Genomic DNA, 20078 nt, shown 5'->3' on the forward strand with positions numbered 1-20078 from the left:
TTTTATCCTAACCTCTAAAATCACTATGCTTGAGAAGGCAAGAAGATCTATCCTCCACTATTAAATATTTGGGTAATCTACTGTAGAAAAGAACAGTTAAAAAAATAATAAACATTCAAATTACTTCCTTTTTCGTTGAAATGAAATCTTTCAAAATTCAGTGAAAAATATTTATGTAAAAAAGCTTAATTTTATTATAATATTAATCCCCTCAGCAATCCTTCTGTAATTTAGCTTCAGGGGACTGCACTAATCTTCCAAATAGCCAAATATTAATAGTTGTCCATACTTATTTCCCTTGGTCACGGCTAGTTGATTCAATAATAATTCTGTGTAGATTTAGTATAATCTGATGGAACAAACTGATACAAAATTATTTTAGTCAAAAGTCATCGTTGACTGATTGATAATAGTTTAACTTCTTACTTGGAACTACTACTATGTAACAGCAGCTGGGAGTTTCAGTCTAGAACTGAGATTGAGTAAAAGAACTAAGAGTTGAGGTTTGCACATTCAGCTAAGCATGATTTGTTTTAACATGATTTGTATTCTAAGCTTTAATTAATTGGGTTTATCCATCACACTATGGTATAGGTTATTTACGGGCTATGGCCGGGTTATTTACGGGACCGCCTGCTGCCACCGACTACCTCCCACCGACCCGTACGCTCTCACAGGAAGGGACTCCTTAGGGTGCCGTCCACCAGGCAGTGCCGACTGGCGACACCCAGGGGAAGGGCCTTCTCTGTGGGAGCCCCCACCCTCTGGAACGAGCTCCCCCCAGGACTGCGTCAACTTCCTGACCTTCGAACCTTCCGCCGCAAGGTTAAGACACATCTATTTATTTGTGCAGGGCTGGCCTAGAGTTTAATTTTAAAATTAATTTTAAATGGGGTTTTGTATTTTTTAACCATAGTTTTAAATTTGGCCTAATGGAATAAGTTTTTTAAATGTTGTTTTTAACATGTATTTATTCTTATATTTTTATGTTTTATAAGGCTGTAAACCGTCCTGAGTCCTTCAGGAGATAGGGCAGTATAGAAATTTGAATAATAAATAAATAAATAAATAAAAATAGGTGATAGTGTTATAAAACAGTTTGCCTGGTTCAGCGAACATGCTAAGCTATCTTCTAATCACATTATGGTTTGATGAGAAATGCCTTGCAACCATTGGTTTCAAGAAACATCATCAGAACTTTTTTATATCACCTACAATTGAAACTAAAGAAAGGATCCTGAAATGTTACCTTTTGTATTCTATTTTATAATCCATGTTAAGGGGGTTCAGAAGCTAATCCTTACTTCTTTGTAAGAGAATTTAACATTTTAAAATGTTTGAAACTCTTTGGAAATATTTCTCTTTCACCTTTCCCCTACTAAAAAAAAAAAGCCAAGGTTTATATATAAATATCTAAGCATACCAAGTGCATAAGCATACTGGCATTCCAGTTGTGTTTGGTAAGATAAATTCAGCGTACCCGAGTTCAGGTTGGAAGATTAAATGTTTAATTAGTCAGTATTGTCCGGAATATATAAATTTGGCACAAATATATCTCCCGGTTATGTAAGATAACATTCACTGCTTGCAGAAAACATGAAGTATATGCAGACAAAGGATAGAGTTTGCCAGGAACAAATGACATATTGAATCCAGGAAATTCCTGTGTGTAAAATTAGGAATATTTCCTGCTGTAATGCATCTGTAAATATTCTACTGATTCTGATTATATTTGTTGCATCCAGCACCACCTAACAGCTTGAATGTATTGGAATCTGCATTAATAGAATATGAATCAGAAGTGGAGCATTTCAAGCAAAAGTATCCCATATCAAATGGATACTGGTGCGTTCATGAGTGTGTATGTGTACCAAATGTTAAAACAAAAACAAATCTTGCTTTTCATTTAATAGATATTCAGCTTTAAGTCTGCCTCTTGAGCAGCTGCCCAAAACCCTGGTAAATTTAATTATTTCTATTATTGTAGAAAATGTATTGCTAATATCAACCATGGTTGATGGCAGCAATGGTTTCTAAATTCATAAAGATGCTGAGTGTGGAACATTTGAGGAAAAAGTTCTTTATCATGCTCTTTCTAACTCCCTGTTAATTGGTCCTAGTAAACAATTTGGTAAAGAGATAAATGAATTTGTTAATGTACTTACATATACTCTATTTAAAAGCATGGCCCATTTTTCTTAGTGTTGGACTTGCTTTCTTTCACATTATTATCTTCTGTCTTTGGCAGGAGTAAAGGGTTAGTAGATAGTTAACTTTGTAGCTATGTATTGAGAAATAAGGCAGCATGCTTAGGATTCTTCTCCCAAGCAATTCTATGGTAACTGCATGATAGCTTACCTTGAAACAAGTAGGTTTCATGGCTGAAAAGGAGTTGTAACCAGTATATTTTCCAGCATTAATCTATTAATTTGACTGCAAATTATCTATGTATCATGCTTTCATTACGCCTCTCTATATCATATTTGGAAACATCTGGAGTTATTTGTAAACTGAATTCTAGATTTGGATATGCATTAACTCATTGCCATAGGTTGGAAACCAGACTTTGCTCTCTAGTGGAAAAGACTTAGTTGGAAATGGCTCAAATTAGCAATAAAACACGCCAGAATTCCCAATCAATTCAATTCTGTTTAAAAGGATCAGGTGGTAGATAATGGGGGGGGGGGGAAATTGCCAGAAACCATTGGGAGATGCCATCAAATGTACTGGCTTGTAATGAAACGACTTCTCAAATTGTCTCTAATTTAATCCTTCATTCAATTTATATGTCCACCTATCTCACTAAGTAACTCTTCCAGGAAGAAAGCTGCAGTGGATTTCTTATAAGCATATGGACATATGATAGCCACATTAATATCTTTGTATTTTTGAAATAACAATATATGAAAGATAGGTCATCTATAAGTCAGTATAGAGTCTGGCTCCGAAAACATAGCAAATTAATCATGCATATTCACTATTAAGCAGTTTTCAGGTTATAACCAATATCTAAAAATGGTGTTTGTGGGGATATAATTTCCTAGGCATTAGGATTGTCTCAGCTAATTTGATCACTTGTGTTCTTCTGCATATGTTCTCCAGTAGTTGCTATTATTCTAATAAAATTGCTATAGTGTATAGGTAGTCTTTGACTTACAATCATTCATTTAGTGACTCAGTGGGGAAGCCAGATTCACTTAACAACCATATTACCATGTTTTCCCGAAAATAAGACCCTGTCTTATATTTTTTTTGAACCCTGATATAAGCGCTTGGCCTTATTGCCATGCGCTCAAAAGACTGATTGGACTTATTTTCAGGGGATGTCTTATTTTGGGGAGAACAGGTTACTAATTTAACAACGGTGTCAAGAAAGATCCTAAAATGGGGCAAAACTCATTTAACAAGTGTCTAGCTTAATAACATAAATTTTATGGTTTGAGTCGAGCACATGTGTATTGAGTTCACATAGAATCTGTCAATTTGGGAAGAAGCTTGACTGTTATGCAAATTATGCATGAAAATGTAATCTCAAAGTCACGTGTCAAAAGGCCATTTTTCATCTTCAAAATGCAATTTGACATATCCTGGCAGTCATTGAAATGAGCTGAAAAAACAAAAAATGCAGTTGGAACATATGGTGATGTTTTTAACAAATGTCCTATGTTTGGATACGTGTTACTAAAGAAATCTAACTTTAATTAAACCTTGTTGCAAAAGTACTGCTAAGTGAGGTGTTTGGAAGAGAGAAGTTATATGAGGGGATTTTGTTTTTCTTACCACAAAGTATAGGGGCAGCCCTGATTTCTCACATATGTAGATGAAACTCTATAACTGAAACTCAGGTAAAAATGTGAAGTATCTGTTGCTGTTTAAGGTTTCTTAGGAATTTCCCTTTTCAAAATTATCATGTCATATCCTGGCGGTGTCTGATTACTGTTTATCCACTCAGCACACTTCTCAACCATATTATGAATCTAGTTGCTTTTGTTTCTTTCCATCTTTCAAGCCAAACCAGTAATGTTTGGGCTGGGTGTGGGGGAACATGGGGAAGGATTCTGAATTCTTCACCCCCACAAGCATGCGCGTGCGCACACACACACACACATCACATTTGATCTGGTAGTTTGCATACAGCTGCTGAATAGCAGTTACCTTTGAAAGGAACATTTGCTCCAATTTGAGTAGAGCAAGCCACCTCAATCATTTCTTAACTAAGAAGGCTTTCATTTTTGCTTGGCAGTGGGAGTTAGGAAGGTACTGGCTGATAACGATACTGAGAGAAACAAAAAAGGAGCATCATTTACTGAATGATTTTAAAAAACCATAACCTAGAGTTTGAGCGGGAATATTTTAACAACATGTCAAAATTAATGGAACTAGTTTATATTAGTAGATGTAATCTCTGTGGTAAACCTCACAATTGAGATAGTTGAAAATTTCTGATAAATTCTGGAACACTTTTTTTTGCAGATACTTCGGGATACTTTATTCCAGATTACACAGTGAAAGAAATGGAGAAAGATACAAAATTATCCATTTGTAAATTATTTTTGATTAGATGACCATGTCTGTGTATCACGTCCATGTCTGTAATCAATTAAGTCAAAGTTACCAGCAAGAAATTCTGTTTTCTATTAAAACTTTAAAGTTATGCTGTATCTGTTTCAGTTGGTTAAAAGATTAACAAAATAAAAAGAAGTGCAGAAATGAAAAAGAAGCCATTTTAGCTTCTATTGCTTAGTATTGCAAATCAGGCTATTTTGACTTTCCTTAAGCAGTAGTTTATAGCTTTTCCAATCTTCTGCAGGTATCTTTTTAATCCCATCTACTGATGTTATTTTATTTTATTCTCTTTCTGCTTCCCTCAACTTGTTGAGCATAATTATTTTTGTTAAGTGACCTGATAAAGTTGCTGCCAATCTTTGAAGACTGTTTCAGCATGGTCTTGTTGCCATATAACAAATTCAGGGTGAGAATATATTCTTTGTCTTTTGCACTGAGAAGGCTTTAAGTAAATTGCCCACATGCCACATGCAGCTTTCCTTGATAAGTAGATACAATACCCATCAGTTTTGGCATATTTTGACCAGAATGCTACAGGTACAGTAAAGCCCAGTTTTGGCTCATTCGTGCTATTTTGTGCTGTTTAGGATCTCTAAAGACTGCCTTATAAACCAACGTATCCTTCTTGCATCCCAGCATGTGATATAGTGACACAGATTAAATGGCATTTTCCATTCTATAGTCAGCATTCTCATTTAAAAAATGAAATAAAATGGAAGCACTCTTCATTCCTATTGCATTATCCAAAATATTGCTAGTGATTGGAATAATGTTCCTGAAGGTTGTATTTTAATAAAATAATGAATTTTTTTCATAGAACTTGTTTTTCTAGTGAAGTAATGCTGCTTTTAAATAGTTCAATCAGTTTCCTTTGCAACCAAAATTTAATCAGCAGTTACAGTTTCAACAACCAAAATGTAATTTTGTTCTTGCACTATTTTCTTTTTTACAATAACAATGGCCACTTGAAACCTACATGGGATATAATATTCATTGATTTCAATACTTTACAGAGCCACCTGTGACATAGCTGAGTCATCCTAACAGGCATTCGAACAGCAAGCTTCATTCTAGATCTGACCTGTCATTTTTTTGCTTCATTTCAAAAGTACTTTTACCCAGAGTATTTGTCTATCCTATGGTAACTTAAGGACTCCAATCCATTTAGACGAGAACACTTCAGTTTTCTGCAAATTAACAATAACAAACAACCCATTGGCTGCTTTCTAGAGAAAGGATTTCAGTGAGCCAGTGTTTATCATCCACTCTAATAAAATATCTCTCTCTCTTCTTAACCAGTGTTAAAAAAACAGTTATTGTGGTTAAGATCTTCAAGCAGACCACTTACAAAAAAGACCAGGATGATGATGATGATGATGATGATAATTCATCGCACAGTCAGCTAGATGTTCAGACTGATTTTGGCATTTTTGTCTACCTATTGAGTCCTACTAAGGGATAGGCAAATCTGGATGTTTGACAGTGTTACAGAATATCGTCACAGGATGGAAGCTGTTCCAAGCAAAACCACCTTTGGCAATTAATTGATGGCAAATTTGTCAATGCCTATGGTATCATCATCATCATCATTTTGAATAGGTAATTTGTTCTTGTGATTTTTTTTTTAAAGGGCCCAGGGTTTTACTATTTTTCAAGATATCTAAGGTAGAAGAGTTTTACCTCATCTTTTATCTAGCCTGTAGGTGTATTTGACTATTTGTCCTTTAGGATGACATAGTATAGATTGGACACATTACAAACTGTTGCTAAAGCATCCCAATCTGGATGAACTCTTTTAAGCCAGCTAAAATTTAGTCTGGCTTAATTTTATGGGGATAATATTGGCTCAGTTTGTATATCACATTTAGAGGCTTATTTGATAAATTTGGATTTGAAGTTTTGTAAAGTATAACACAAATCTGATTTAGTGCAATGCGTGAAATTAGTTATTTAGTCTTAGATAACTTGTTATCTAAAACTGTTAACTAGTACTAGTTTAGCTTCAGCAAAGTTAGTGCAACAGGAGCGTTCAGATCCTTTTCATATATTGCCTTTGTTCTATTCCTCTTGTCTAATATTGATAATATTACTTTATATTATTACATTACTAATATTAATAATATATAATAATAATAATAATAATAATAATAATAATAATAATAATAATAATAATAATAACAACAACAACATAGTAATATATTATTACCCTTCCCTCATCTTTACTTTACTTACTTGGAATGCCAGGGCCCAGTCGTCTCCTAATTAATTCCTGATATCTTTCTCTGTTCATACCTAATTTACACTAGAGAATTCCTTTTATCAGAGGAATGCCTTGTAGGTTTCTTGCAATGCAAGCAGCCAGTGATGACTTGGTCCTTTAAAGTCTTATCATGCTGTAAAATCTTTTATGCATACATTTGGAAGTAAGTTTCATTAAATTTGGAGTACAACTTATGTCTAAGTTATGAAATAGACAATAAAATTATAATTTCATTATATTCTTGAATTACATTTTCATTAAAAAAATTTAATTGTGAGCTGCCCAGAATTGTTTGCAGAGATAGGTGGCTATAGAAATCAATCAATTAAACAATAAAAAAAATAATTTTAAATTATAATTTACAATAAATATGCATTATGAAAAGAGGGATAGAACTTCTGGTGAGGGCCCTGCTGTGTCCTTTAGGTCTGCTCAGTCATATTTGGTTTCCCCTCCCACCCCCCATGTTCAATTCTTACCTGTGACTCGCAAGTAATTGTAGCATGTGCAATCTTCTAATCTTGGTAAGATAAGGGGTTTATTTATCCCCATTTATGAAGTCTGACTTGACACATTGAGTGGAGGAAACCAATTGATCAACAGTCCAAGGCATTGTGGAGCACAGGGCCTCGACAAGACACTGAAGACATCTTGGTCATCCACTACACAAGGAGAGGTTTCAGCTATAACAGTTGGATTAAGGTCTCTTCTGCCTAGAGAATGGGACTACTTTCGTGCAATAATTGTTCCACTTAGAACTCTGTCACACATAGGTTTCTATTGTACAGTTCATTTTTATCTACACATGTCGTGCACTGACAATAAAAGTTTGAATTTGAATTTATAACATATCTGCAAATTTTAATCTAAACCTAATTTGTTTAGCAGTAATGGCCCGAAACAACAAATTGTAATGTCATCACAAGCCTCCATGTAGATGGCCTTTGAATCAGTGGTCATTTATTTTAGCACCTAGGACACCAAGAGATGTCCAGCAGCATCCAGGGAAACTGGTAGTCCTTTCTAGGCTGAAGGAAGTTAAAAAATAGTACACTAAACCTTGCCTGTCCCATAACATTTAACTGGCTAACTATGTTAGCAAATCATTTCCTTAGCAACAGAGCATCAAGAAAAACAAAGAATATTCATTTTTCACAGCCTGGAATGTCCACACCTTGCTGGGTAGAAAGCAGGTGGCCAAGCCTGAAAGACAAACAGCACACATAGCAGCTGAACTTTGCCATTTATAGACTTGATTTTGTGCACTCACAACTGGGAGACCAGGTTTGCAAATTTTATTTTATTTATTTTATTTATCAAACTTCTATACCGCCCTTCTCCCGAAGGACTCAGGGCGGTGTACAGCCTTCATTTAAAACAATAAATATACATATTAAAATAACCATTAAAAAGCTTATTCAATGAAAGGCCAGATTAAAACCGTCGATTGACCATAAAAATACCCAATAAAATTACCATTAAAAGTTTAAAATTTAAATTTAGAATTTAAAAAGTCAGGCCAGTCCTGCTTGTATAAATAAATAAGTTTTCAGTTCCCGGCGGAAGGTCCGAAGGTCAGGCAATTGGCGTAAACCGGGGGGAAGTTCGTTCCAGAGTAGGTGCTCCCACAGAAGGACCTTCGCCTGGGGGCCGCCAGCCGACACTGCTTGGCGGACGGCACCCTGAGAAGACCCTCTCTGTGAGAGCGTACGGGTCGGTGGGAGGCATGTGGAAACAGCAGGCGGTCCCGTAAGTACCCGGGCCCTAAGCCATGGAGCGCTTTGAAGGTGGTAACCAAAACCTTGAAGCGCACCCGGAAGACCACAGGTAGCCAGTTCTAATGAATTCAATGAGAATTCATTAGAAGAAGCAGTGAGTTCATATACTCTCTTTTGGAAAGGGGAACCATAATCTGACAATAGGATTCACAGAATAGGTTTTGCAATCTTAGCTGAAGAACATCTCTATTCTACTCACTAGAATAAATGAACACATTATGAAGTTCCTCTTTTTCTCAGCATGTCCCAGAATATCATCATTATCGGTATATCATCATTGTCAGCATCTAAACATCAACTCTGAGTCCAAACAAAGACAAAGAAGGTTTTTATACGGCCCTGGACCAGATCATTTAAAAAAACCCTTGCCAGGGTCAAACTTGTCAATCTGAGTGACTTCATCACTGGTTGGGGGGGGGAATAGAAGGAACAAATGGGATGGAGTCCTTGGAAGTAATGGGATGGAATAACTAAATAAATAGCAACAGTCTGCTATTTCTGAACACATGTGCTGAGAACAACCTGTGCAACACTAACACAATGTTCAGATTTGCAAACAAGTACAAAATTTGCTGGATCTACCCCAGGAAATTTTAAATATTGGTACCTATTTGGATATGTCATAGAACATCAGCACAATCTTAAAGATGTCACCATTAACTGTGTAATTTGAGGTGCTGATCGCTGGACAAATCACAGGCCTCAACCTACACATAGTTATATTGTAAGCAACCATGATCTATCAGAACGGTATTCTTGTATTGGCAGGCTATAAGATCCAGTCCAAGTCCAATGCTTCCAAGAAGTACTTAATGAAAAGCATCTGGCAATTTACTTCTTGTAGGAACCTGTTCTGAAACATGGTTGTAGCTTAAAGATGTCTTCATGCAGACTGCAACAACTATCTTTGGACTGAAAATCCAAGTTTGTGTTGAAACTGGTTTGATGAAAACCATGAAACCATTTCAACAACCCTGCAACAAGACTATGGAGACTGGCAGAATGACCCCGTCATCTGTCTCAAAGCACTTTAATTACCCGCAGTCCAAAATACAAACAGAACTGTGTACAAACAGAACTGTGAGAAATGTAGGATAAGTGGTGACAGAGGAAGGATGAGCAGGTAGAATGCTATGCAAGATACGCATGTCACCAGAGAGTTCTTCAGTGCTATAAGGTCAGTTTATTGTCTTTCTAAATATAGATTCAAATGCTTTGCAAGTATTCCAAGACATATTGGAAGACATTTGATCAACAGAGGAGATGCCTGATGTCTTCCACAATGCCCTCATTATGGTTTTCTGTAAAAATAAGAGAATCAAATTAGACTGGAAATTACAGAAGTATCTTATTGCTACTCATTGCAGACAAGATCTTTGCCCACATTCTCCTCAACAAACTTTTCAGTGTCTCAGAAAGGCAATTCCTAGACATGAAGTGTGGTTTTTGGCCAAAACAGAGTACAAGCAAATCCAGGAACAGTGTATTAAGCAGAACAAGCCACTTTACTATGTCTTCATTGACCTGACAAATACATTTGACACTGGAAACAGGTAGACATTATAGATGCCTGAGGAAATTTATGAAGTTGATTCAGCTGTTCCATGACAGAATGACAGGACAAGTTCTTTACAGTGGTGATTCATCAGATGCATTTGCAATTTCCAATTGAGTAAAATAGGCATGTATTGACAGTCCTGTTCAATCTGTTCTTCACTTGTATGTTGCCACATATTGTTCAGGGTCTGAAGGAGGAAATGTCTGTGGAGATGCTCAATCATTGATGTCATGATTGTCCGAAAGGTGTTTTTCAAAAGGCAACTGAACTTCCTTGGTTTTTTCCTTTGAAAATGTTTCACTTGTCATTTTAGAAGCTTCTTCAGTTAAGGCTGAATAGTGAGGAAGGAAGAAATGTACATCTGCTACCAAATTGGACATCCTTCTCTTTGACCTTTGCAACGTGGACACATGGACCAAATAATTCCAAAAATTGTTCAAGAAACTTTCCTTGCTGATGACTGATGTTTCTGGTGCAGTTGATCTACAGTTGATGCTGAACAATCTCTCAGGCTCCATCATGTTCTCTTACTCGACTATGAACCTGAAAAAGATTGAAATACTTTACAACCCTATGCCGAATACCAAACCTGTAGGATCACAAATCAATATTGGTGGCACCTAGTTGACAAATATAAACAACTTCCAATACTTGGGAAACATTGTCTCAAGTGATAGGTCTTTGGATAAAGAAATTGACTCTAGGACAGGAGTGAAATGCTACCTGTTTGGACCGGTTCTCCTGAATCGGTAGTAAAAAATGCTGCCAGTTTGGACGGACTGGTATTTCCGATGATCAGCTGGGCAATGATCAGCTGTGACATGTGATTTATATTAGGTAGAATTGTCAAATTTCCTGCTTTCTTGGTAATCTAAATAACGTGGCACAGCAGATTCCGCCCCCCCCTCTACTCACCTTTGCAGAAGGCTTCAAAAGTTTCCTTTTTTAGCACTGTGTGAGCGTGCCTCATGTGCATGAAGCACACACTCAGTAGCATACTCACAAAACTGGTAGCAGACCTCAGAGGATTTCACCACTGCTCTAGGATCAGCAAGGCAAGCTAGGTACTAGGGTAGTTGTATGTCAGAATGCTTAATGAACAAAATCTCAGTCTCTCCACAAGCTGAAATTCTAGAGAGTTGTGGTTATCCCTTTTCTCCTGTATGGATTTCAGTCCTGGACTCTATACCAAAGACATATCAAACAACTGGAGAAATTTCATGTTCTCAGTACCATCCTCAGCATTTGTTGGCAAAACCATGTCTCCAACCTGGAGGTCTTAAATCATGCAGAGCCCACCAGTATTGTGTCCCTGATTATGAGAGCCCAGATGAGATAGGTGGGACACATCAGAATAGATGACCACTGTATGCCTCATCAGTTGCTCTATAATGTACTAGATTCTGGAAGACAACTGGAGGTTGACTACCAGCTACAGCAAGCACTATAAAGTTGGTGTAGGAGAAACCCTGTAGAATTGTAATATATAGCCAAGGGAAATAAGATGCTTCAGCTGCTGACAGAACCTGCTGGGGAATTTTTTGCTATGTAATGAAATGTCCAACTGCATGATTAAAGGAGACTTTTTATAACACAGAGGATTTCCAGAAAGAGACCCATATTAAGAGACTCATGAAGGGATCCAAGGAGGGAGAAAGACGTTTAGTGTAGCTTCACCCTAGAACCTCTCAGGATATATCTACTAGGATAGAAGGTTAAAGCTTTTATGTGGCTATATTTGGTCTATTAGGAATAAACACATAAAAAATTGAAGTTGATTAGACCTGTCTGTCTTGGGGCTGGGCTTTGGTCTGACAGCTATGAAGTCTTCATTGGTTTTGAAGATAAATGCCACCAGAACCTGATAGAAAACCGTGAGCATTGCAGTTACTAGAATTACTACAATAGTGAATAGCCAGTGATCCTAATGTGCTAGATTCTGCTTTCAGACTGTGATTGCAGATCCATTTCCACGTCCAGAATGAAATGCACAATAACAATGCTTCTTTCAACTCAGAGGATTATCATAGAAGTCTTACATCTATATTTAAGGCAAACTGAAGAAACGTTTGAATAATTTTGCCAGTAGTTATATTCTGTAAAGGGGAAAGTGGAATCCTTTTTTTAATAATAAGTTTTTATTTTATAACATACAAAAATCCCAGTTTCAATTGAACAGTGTGTTGTCTGGGTACAAATCATTTTAGGAAATAATAGTCAAAGTTTTTACAACAGTATTCATTACATTAGTATAAATAACAATAATAAATAACAACAACAATAATAAACATCAACAAATTGCAGCTTCCTGCAATAACAGCGGAACTGCAAAAAACTGTGCTACTTGGAACATACTTTATTTCATAAAGATTTCCTTTGTATGTAGTAGACATTGTTAATTTATAATCTATATCCCATAGCTTTTGCCATTTATCTAACTCTAATCGGATAGCAAAAATTTTTAGCCCATACTGTCATTGTCTCTTTTACTTGTTCATCTTCCATCTTAATACTTAACTAATAGCTATATGTTTTTTTCTTTAATTTTTCATCTGTCCCCGTTAATTTTCTATATAAACCATACATGTTAACATCCTTCTCCTCTCTAGATTGCATCTGCACATATGACCACCATGTTATCTCAATCCCTTGGTCACTTGGTTCCTGCTTAGTTTTAAGTTCCCCCTTTTCATTTAAAATCTCTTTATATCTGGTAATGTTCTCTATATCAATAACATTTGGATAAATTAGTGCCCTCATTGTGGCTGGTATTTTCAAATAATGTTCTTTAATTTTCTCCCATACTAATAATAATGCATTCCTAATATAGTGTCGTTGGAAATAACTGTGTATTTTGTTTTTTCCATACCATAAAAAAGCATGCCAACTCGTTCATGATCATGTCCCTCCAAGGTCAATAGTCTTTTGTTCCTCAAGCCAATCCTTGAGCGCCATAAATTTGAATCTCATAGGGAAGGGCGGAAGTCTCCCAGCCATATTTTTCTTCCACCTCATCAAAAAAGCAATCCAGAAGGTAACCACAGCTGATATCAACGACTCAAAAGGAAAAAAATACATTTCTTCTCTCTATATTGTAATATAAGATATATTTGGCCAACCAGTGCATTTTCATAAGAAGCCAAACTGGAAAATAATGTTATCTGCTGAAGTAAAGGTTTGTTGACTTTTGGTGATAATCAAACATTGGCATTAGAAGAGGATAAAAATAGAATATTTCAGATAAGTTTTCCAAACGAGGAGGAGGAAGAACACCCACACCCCTTCTATATTCAGAGGTTAGCCTGGAAGTTGGGTGGCTACAGAAGTAAGCCATTAGTAATCCATTGCTATATGCAAGAGCTTTCTGGGTTCAAAGGAAATAGAAAGGATCAAGAGAAATGGGAGGAAAGCAAGGAATGTATTCAGAAATGTATTAAGAATCTGGCAGTGATACATATTCATTGATGATGAACTTTGTATTGCTTCATTTCTATAGTCCTCGAATCTTATTTAAAATGGATTTAATATATGAATCAGATACTGAGACACTCTGGGTTTTTTTAGTTCTTTGAAAAGGTAGTAAGTAGCTTTTTGGATTTTCTGAATGCTTGCAGATCTGATATTTAGTCACTAAATATTATAATGTCGTCTAAGTTATACTGATATACAGTAAGGGAGTTGAACAAATGACAGGGCTTGTTGCCATTGACTTCATCAACTACATACTGTAGGCTAACATGAAATGGTAATTATGCCCATCTACCTGGTCAGTTCAAATAAGGACATGCCTAGGGCCGTGAGAAACTGATTTAATCATGAGTTTCAAATTTTATTAGTTTATCAAAATATAAAATACAAAGGAAAATAAAAATAATGGGAAACCAGGGGAAGAAAAAAGGAAGCAGGAAAGAAAATGTAAGGTAAAAGGGGAAAAAGAAAAAAAAAGGCATTGACTTCTAACTTTTTTTTAGCATGGGGAAGATAAAAACATTACAGCCTCAACTTTTTACTTTTACACATTAATATATTCTAGCCATTTCTATAACAAAAAAATCTATATAATTGGCAAAATGTACTAGATTCAAAATCCAGAAACGATTTCCAAATAAAAAACATAATTAAATATATTCTTTTTTGAATAAAGCAATTTAACCATCTCTGCTTTTTCTTCTTTGCAGAAATAATATATATATCTGTTTGCACTTAATAGTGCTTATAAACAATCATCATTTATATTAACAAAATTCACTATATTCTTTCAGATTCTTTAACCTTAAACACATTTTTAATATTTTTTAAAACTAAACTTTTCTTTAAAAGCATTTCTCAAATCAATAAGTTTCAACATGTCTTTTTACTTCCTTTTAATATAAATACTTTAAAATTCATTTTCAATAATATTTTACAAGCTTTAAAAATTACTCAAAAATTATATATGAAAGGTCATTTTCAAACTTATTTTATAAACGCAAAGAAAACACAAGCTGCATCAAAACTTTGTTTCAATTACATACAATAGACCCGTAATGGGAAACCTATGTCGCGTGTGCCAGAGGTGGCACGCAGCATCCTCTCTGATGGCTCATGACCCATCACCATAGTTCAACTCCATTGCACATGTGTGCATGCCTCCTGCCGGCCAGATGGTCTATGGGCCTTTGCTGCGCATGTGTGGAGGAATGGGGTGCATGCGAGAGGCCAGATGTGCATGCACGGGGGATAGGGTGTGGGGGGGGCCACATGCATATGCGTGGAAGGAGGGTGCATGTGGGCAGACAGCAGGTACATTGCATTTTGGGGGTTCGGGTGCGCTTTGGGCACTTGGTCTGGAAAAGATTAGCCATCACTGCAATAGACCAATAAAATTCCAGCTCCAATTAACTCCTTAAATTTAAATCATTCCCACCAAGTTATCCTCTTAAGCTAAAATATTTCTTCTTATATGTGCCCATTTTAAGACTCTAAACTTTCTTTTAAACTAATATATCTGTTTTTAACTTCCTCTTAACCTAGATAATTTCAAATATCCTTTCAATAATATATTACAAGCTTTAGGAATTATTTAAAAATTATATATAAAGAAAAAGAAATGCATTTTCAACCCCACTTTACATTAAACCTTTCTTTCAATTACATATATCAAATTGATAAAAATACATCCTAATTCCAGTTAGCTCATTAAGTTTAAGTCACTCCTTCCAACTTTTCTTCATAAAATAAAATCTTTTTGTTCTCTGTTTACTGATAAGATATACAGAAAAACAACCCTGCTACCATTCTCAGTAGCTGCTCACAACCACTCCACTAGTTCATCAGTTTCACTTAATATGTTTTCAAAACCTTGGGAATAATGCTGCTATGAACAGAAAAAAATGATCAGGCAGGCTTGTTATGTATCATTCAGTTAATTAAAAGCTATGAAGAGATAGATAGCCACAAACTAATTTTTATAAACATATTTTTCTAATATGTCTCATCATTTTTAAAAAAGAAAAACAAAAAATAAAGAAGCAAAAAAAATTAATTGTGTAGAAATGTATTATTTTTAAGCAGACAAAAAAATTACCAAGACTAATACTCATTGTGTCATTGATTGGAAATTAACTATGGAAAACATGAAGTTACATTTAAGTACATTAAATTGTTTTAACAATGTAAGTAAGAATAAAATATCTGAGCTACATTCCAAAATATTCACTATTTGGTTTTTAAAAATACAAAAATGAAAAAGAGAGAAAAATCCACTAAATATTATATATAAATATTGTTCTAATTTCTTCTTTATTGTTCTCTAACTTATGCACAATACTTCCAAATTTTCCTAGAACATTTACAAAATTGTGTGTTTTTTATTTTAATTCTTTAGTCATTTTTTTTTTATTTTAAAACCTTGTCCATGTGTTTTAATGACAGCCACTCTGGAGTACAACAAAAGCTAATGTATTTTACAAGTTGTAAAATTAATTGTGTTGTATTTTCAACAGAAACAACCAACTCCCCAATCCTGCATCCTAGATTTTAATTGCTTTAATGCAGCAAAAACAAAAGAATAAAATATAAAGGGAAAAACCATGATCATAAATTACAGTTACATGCATATATAAAGAAATATAGCTCAATGGTTGAACAGCAAATTAAACTTGGCTATATTACATTTTATATAAGGGGCTCAGTGGCTAAGATGCTGAGCTTGTCAATTGAAAGGTCGGCAGTTCAACAGTTCGAATCCATAGTGCCATGTAACAGGGTGAGCTCCCGTTACTTGTCCCAGCTTCTGCCAACCTAGCAATTCGAAAGCATGTAAAAAATGCAAGTAGAAAAATAGGGACCACCTTTTGTGAGAAGGTAACAGTGTTCCGTGTGCCTTTGGTTTGCTGGCCACATGACCACGGAGACGTCTTCAGACAGCACTGGCTCTTCAGCTTTGAAATGGAGATGAGCACCATCCCCTAGAGTCGGGAACGACTAGCACATATGTGCAAGGGGAACCTTTACTATATTACTATATTACCCAATATATTACTATATTACCCAATATTTTTATTCTGCTAATAAAGAACTAAATTGGAGACTGAGAGGGGTTATTTCATCTAGCAGTCAATCTTTTGTATATATATGTGACTGGTTTTTTTCTTTTGAATTCTGTAAGATGAACAGATCAATCTACATTGATATGTGAGATATATTTCCAAGGAAGTATACATGGAATTGTACCTTAAATCTTGTAAAAACAAGCATTTGATTTTTGACAGTTATAGAACTATCTGGCCTATTTGAGGGTCTTTTGGATGTTTTTCTTAAGCAAAGTTAGGGTTAAGTTTCTCTTGTTAGGCATTCTTGAGCCCTGGAGAGAACACTTCAGGATTATGAATTACATTTGTCATGTAGGTCCAGTTTAGACTTGCTGCTTTAGTTTTCCTTCCTTTTAACACTGTAGTCACTATTGAAAATGCTTTTTTGTGTATATATTACATGCATATGTATATACATAATTTGGTCCGTGCTTTTTAAAGTTCATAGTTTATAAAAAACCTCAGCTGTAACTCCTGCTCCCTGGAACAACATACCCCCTGAAGTTAGGTCAGCCCCCACCCTGTTACTTTTAAATATCACTTACTTAGTAAATAGGGTTCTTTTCTAGCAAATGTTTGGTTAAGAAAATTGTAATATTAGAGCAATAAATGTCATATTTTCTCTTCATTTTTTTATTATTATTATTTGATATTTAATGTGTTTATTACATGCTGTTAGAGTTGCTTGAGTGGGTGAAATATACATTTTCTGTAGATGATTGCCAGAATATGGTGACTTGAAAATGAATATAGATAGTTCTTAACTTGCAACCGATCATTTAGTGATTGTTTGAAGTTATGACAGACCCCGAAAATAGGCTTATGACCTGGATTTGAACTTCTGATGTCCAGGCCCCTCCTGTGGTTCCATGTGGTCACATTTTGAGAGCTTAGCAACCAATATTTATAACCATTTGCAGCATCTCACAGTCATGTTACTAAGATTTATTGCTGGAAACCAGCATTTACTATCAGTTTCTATACCATTGAGAACAACGGGCTTGCTTAATGACTGCAGTGTTTGCTTTATGACCGCTATGTTTTTATGTGACTATCACATTTATAACAATTGCCACCAAAAAATGGTAAAATCATGACTGTCATGATTTGTGAGTGAAATTGTGGGCTCAATTACAGTCATAAGTCTAGGATTACCTGTAGTTTATATGTATTAATCTAATTCCTGATTCATAGTTCTATATTCTTTGTGATCTTAAACAATAAAAAAACAAAGAACCAAATGTAAGCCTGGTTTTGGAACATAAATTACTTAGGTTGGTCTTTGAGATGACCTGAAATACAATCTTTCTCTTGGAGAGGGACAAATGAAGTAAAAATCCTTTAGGTTTTCTGGATCTCACCAGTTTCCAGTCCCACTGGTTATAGTATCTTCTAGATCAGGGGTATCAAACTAATTTCATTGAGGACCGCATCAGGGTTGTGTTTGATCTCAGAGGGCTGGTGCTGGGTATTGTCATGATGGGCGTGGCCACTGTGGTGGCTAAGCGCTAAAGCAAGACTTTCCTGAGACTCTCCCTCACTCTCATTGTACAAGTAATCCTTGAGTTACGAATATAATAGAGCCTGCCAATTACATTCATAACCCAAGGATTTGTTTGATTGAATCACGTTAAATGAACATGATCACTCCCTGCTTTCCCCAATGCATTTGTTAATCGAATGTGCAAGTCATTAACCAACATGAGGTATCTCAGAGTGGGGAAGAGTATGCAGGGCCTAGTGCTGGAACAGGACAATCCACTAAGAATATTTCATGCTCCCCTGGGGTCCCCACAATTGCTTCTCCTCCATGCTGCTCCATTAGGTCTCCACAGACTGGGCCTGCTTTGCTAGCATCCCAGATTCCACTTACTCCTCCCCACCCCATTTCCCATGGATTAGTTACTTTTTGAAGCTCTCCAGACTTCCAGAAGAGGCTGACCTACTGGCAGAGAAGCCAAAGTGATGCTGCTGCTGTGGGAACATGAAATCTAAGGAAAACATTTTTGCCAGGGACCTCTGGTAGTAAGGCCCCCTGCTTAAGGGATTGAGGCAGCAGCAGCCAACCAACAAGGAGCTTGCTTCCTTTGTCTCATCAGGCTGAACTGCAAGCCCCTTGTTGATTGGCTGCCACGCTCCAATCCCTGAAGCTTCTCATTTGAATTAGCCAGGAAGCAGGAACCTGCTTCTCGCCGGCCAGACTGGGCCCAAACTAAGCCTGCAGGCCCTCATGGCAGAGAAACCAGTCTTTTATTCAGATGGGGAAAGCTGTTTTCCTTACACCTCACATTCTTACAGCTTCACGGGCTTCTGAATAAAAGACTTTGGCTTCTCTGCCATGTGGATCAGCCCTTTCTGGAGCTCTTTGAAAAGTAAGTACAGTAAAGCCTATGGAGGCTCCATTTTGCCCAGCAATGGGTCAGGGGGAAGCCTCTGGAGGCTCCTGCACACAGCCCCCCCTTCCACACCCCATTTTTGCTAGCAGAGGCACCCCGGGCCGGTTCTTTGCTATTTCCAGGCTAGATCTCTGGACCGCAGGCGTTGAGTTTAACATTCCTGTTCTAGATAAATTTAATAGGATGGTAGTGATTTCTCCTGGATGGCCATTTCCAGAAGATTCTAAAGGGGATTATTGCTGTGCTGAAGCTGTTTATATTATAAAGTGATTCGGTGCTCCTGCTTTTCAATATATTTTTATAAAAGTACTGCCCAATCAGGTGCACCCAGGAAGCCATCTATGGAACACCAGTCATATTTCCCAAAAGTCAATGTTTTTGAGCCTTATTATTATTTCTACTAGAAGTCATGATCCTCATGACTAACCTTACTTAACACATATCATTAAAATAGTGTATTAACATTTTAAGAAAGAAATTCAAGAACACAATCCTCACTTTGAAGAAAATGTCAGAACAAGTAATCTAGAGTTAAAAGTAAAACCCTTTCGGTTAAAAAGCTTGTTATAAGCTTGTCATTGCTCTTTAAGAAGCATGAAGAATGTTGATAGTATTTATGTCCTTCACGGTGGATTCTTTCAAAGAATCTTGCATGAGCCAAAAGAGTACCTTTGCCAGTTTATTAATACTTGGTTTAAAAAAAGGTGTTTAAAAATTAAATAAGCATTGTTAAATAGAAACATTCATCTGGAAATATTTTCCAATGTTTATAAGATAAGGTTTTCTTATCTTCCTATCTCTCTATGTTTGTGTGTACTGAAGTAAATGACCCCCATAAAAACATTGCAAATGATTAAACTCCTTTAAGATGTCAGATATTTAACCTTAATTAGAGACTTTAATGTAAAGTGGTCAGGCTATGCAGAGCCTGTACACTTTTAAATTCCT

The 20078-nt window shown here is 36.0% G+C and overlaps 1 protein-coding gene across 8 annotated transcripts in view; it reads left to right on the plus strand.

Annotated features, from left to right (window-relative positions):
- The window catches only part of CDK6 (cyclin dependent kinase 6), a 158644-nt gene that overhangs the window by 21473 nt on the left and 117093 nt on the right, over window positions 1–20078 (plus strand). The window lies entirely within an intron of this gene.

This window comes from Ahaetulla prasina, chromosome 4 (assembly GCF_028640845.1).
Source record: "Ahaetulla prasina isolate Xishuangbanna chromosome 4, ASM2864084v1, whole genome shotgun sequence".
NCBI classification, from domain to species: Eukaryota; Metazoa; Chordata; class Lepidosauria; order Squamata; family Colubridae; genus Ahaetulla; species Ahaetulla prasina.